This window comes from Moschus berezovskii, chromosome 17, assembly GCF_049115385.1.
Source record: "Moschus berezovskii isolate FMDL1 chromosome 17, NW_MosBer_1.0, whole genome shotgun sequence".
Classification (NCBI taxonomy): domain Eukaryota; kingdom Metazoa; phylum Chordata; class Mammalia; order Artiodactyla; family Moschidae; genus Moschus; species Moschus berezovskii.
In genome coordinates this window covers 63,067,064-63,070,482 of record NC_142476.1, presented here as the reverse complement: position 1 = coordinate 63,070,482, position 3,419 = coordinate 63,067,064, and positions in this window count along the sequence as shown.

Below are 3,419 nucleotides of genomic sequence, written 5' to 3'. Positions count from 1 at the left end.
CCATGAGTCAATTTTGGACTCCTTGGTACACAAGCTAATGGTGGTTTGAGACCTGGAGACAAAGTGCATCCTGTGGGATTCAGCAGTGGGTGAACAAAGCAGCCTGTACCTGAGATCTCCAGCTCCTTCATTGCATAACTTTGCTGTTGCCATACTGTATCCTTTGCTTGTTAAAAAGCAAACAGGGACTGGGAATTCCTTAACCACTGGTGGCCCAGTGGTTAAGACTCCGTGCTTCCAATGCAAGGGGTATGGGTTCAATCCCTAGTCAGGGAACAAGGACCCCACATGCTTCAGGGCACAGCCAAATAGTAAAAAAATAAAAACAAACAAATAGAAAAACTGTTCTGTGCCAAGAGTGAACACGAATGTAAACTGTGGACTTTGAGAGATAATGGTGTGTCCACGTAGCTTCATGAGTTGTAACAAATGTACCACTCTGGTGGGAGAAGTGTAAATGGGGAGGCTGTGCATGTGTGGGGGTGTATAAGAAACCTCTGTACCGTCTGTTCAATTCTGCTACTAAAATTGCTTTTTAAAAATAAAGTCTAAAAACACGTAAACAAAAAAACTGTGAGTGTAAACTGTTGGAGTCCTGTGAGTCCTTCCAGCAATCAAACATTGAAAGTGATTAAAGCATAGTTAACACAGTCTCCCAACTGGCCTGCCCAAGATGGTCCTGGAGCTGCACGACAATTGGAGCCTCCTCCTATGAGAAGCTCTTTCCTTCCTTTCATATCCTTTTGCAGGTGTCAGACCTGGGGTCTGCTCTGAGGCTGCTCCCTCTCTGCTTTATCTTTCAAAACTGTTTCCCCAAATAAATCTTCTGCATATCTGATTCCCTCCTGACACCTGCTTCTCAGAGCACCTGAACTGGAACCGTGTGTATTAGGAAATAGTCTGGAAAAGCAGGTGTTACAATGAACTTTGAACTGGATAACTCATCACCTGGCTGGCAGGGAATATCCCAACCCAGGTGGAATGTGGGACATAATTCTTGGCACATTGGTAACTGAAGATTTCACTTGCGGTGTCCTAGAAAAATATCCCAGGGGAGGGGAACACACCTTTGCTGATGCAATGATTCAGGCATTGAAAGAAAAGGGAAATGGTACTTACAGGGACAGTGGATTGGCTGGTTACTACTAAGTTGTACTGATGTCTTGCATAGGAATAATGAAAAAAAAAGTTATCCAATACCTAAAAGCTAAGTGGAGAGCCAGAGGGTTCTTGGCTAGCTTATTAAGAGGTCTTTATCGCCTCCATGAAGAGAGAACACAGCGAAAGAGTAAGAGTAGGATTTAATAGCTAGAGTCATTGAGCTCCAGAGACATGGAAATGCTCAGCCAGGGCAGGTTATGTCATGCCCAGGTCAGAGTCCTAAGTGAGAAAACCTGGAGTCCTTTGACAGGGCTTCCTCTGGCAGTTCAGATGGTAAAGAACGTGCCTGAAATGTGGGAGACCAGGGTTCGATCCATGGGTCTGGAAGATCCCCTGGAGAAGGGAATGGTTAACCACTCCTGTATTCTTGCCTGGATAATTCCACGGATAGAGGAGCCTGGCGGGCTATAGTCCATGGGATTGCAAAAGAGTTGGACACAACTGAGTGACTAACACACTTTCTTGGGAAGCAGACTTGTAGGGGGATGTTCCTGAGGATTTGGCTCTGCAGACTCTCCTGAACCCTCGGAGGTGTAGAGGAATCCAGCCCTCCTTTTAGAGCTAGTTCTCTTCCCACTCAGGAAGACACTGAAGCATCTTCTCTCTGACAAAACAATAGGATTCCCCACCCCAATCATACTCTCTTGATTGCTAGGCTGATAACCAAGGTTAAAATCCCAGCTTAAGACTGAAAAAGAAGGAGAGAGATTACACCGGATAGAGCTTCCAGAATTACCCAGCACATACTGGTAGAAAACAGGAGATTCTGAATTAGACTTTTTAAAATTATTGACTTATTTGACTACCCTGGGTCTTAATTGTGGCATGCAAGATCTTCCAGTGGTGGTATGTGTGATCATTAGCTGTGGCACGTGGGATCTAGTTCCCTGACCAGGGATTGAACCTGGGTTCTCTGCATTGGGAGCATGGAGTCTTAGTCCAGGAGGACCACCAGGGAAGTCCCTAGATTGGATTTTGAAGGTTATTGATCAGGAAGACTATATATATATATATGTCTATTTAAAATAAATATAAAAATATTTAAAATAATTTTTAATAAATATTTATTTTATTTAAAATAAATATAAAATGGATGAGGAAGGATTCATTGACTTGGGGACCTTCTCTTGGGACGTAGGATTTAATGTCCTGACAAAAATCTCAAGGGTTACTACAATATCACAAAGAAGCCTGGAGAAAGCAACAGTCTACACTGAATGAAGTAGAAATTCCTGAGTTGCCCTGGCAGACTGTAGAGGAAGGAATAAACGGGCTCAGAGAGGTGGGTGTGCTGCAATGGATACTTCATACAAGCCAGAAGAATCAGCAAAGAAGTGTGCTATTTGGGAAAGTCCAGGGGACATGTCATTCAGAACGTGCTAGTGTGGAGAAATTCAGCAGTGGCCCTCCCCTGAAGGCCAGGGGTGACCGTAGGAGAGGCAGTCATAGGCTGGTCTCCTTAAGAGTGCTGGGAATGATGTGGGGCCTATTGAAAATAACAGCAACTAGGGATTTCCCTGGTGGTCCAGGGGTTGAGAATCTGCTTTTTAGTGCAAGGGATGTGGGTTCGATACGTGGTTGAAGAACTAAGATCTCGCAGAGTAACTACTGAGCCTACAACTAAGACCTGATGTAGCAAAACTAAATACAAAAGATTTTTTTTTTTAAAATAACAGAGGCCAGATGGCAGTGCTTAATCATGGGAAAGCAGTGTGGGTGGGGGATGCTTCTACCTCAAAAACTGGCATGGTTGAAGGGACAGCCAAGGGACTTGACCCACAGAAACATGTGGAAATGGAAATAGTTAATAAGATACGGTGTCTCTAGGGGCAAAATAGATGGGTAGCCAACAAAGCAACTACTCATTATCTACAGTCAAGACAAGGTTGGAAGAGTAGGAACAGGAAGGCAGTCACCCTAATAAAAAGTCTTGATGCCTTGCTCATTTCCCAATCCTGAGCCAAATTACATACAGATCTGGGACCCACTGATGGGAGAGCTGGCCAGGTTCTTAGGAGGATGCACCCTTGATCCGTACGGCTAGTGAACACCAATGATTCCTAGTCATTTCTCAAAGGTACCTGTTTATTCAAGTGACAGGACACTGAGGAAAAGCGGATACCTAAACGTTTCAAGGACTATTGAACACACAGCTGAGTCTGATAGTCATAGGCTTGAGGTCATCATTAGTCCCTTTTACTGTGGACCAGTTTTTCAGTACTTGTAAAATCACTCATTAACTTTCATATTCATGTTTT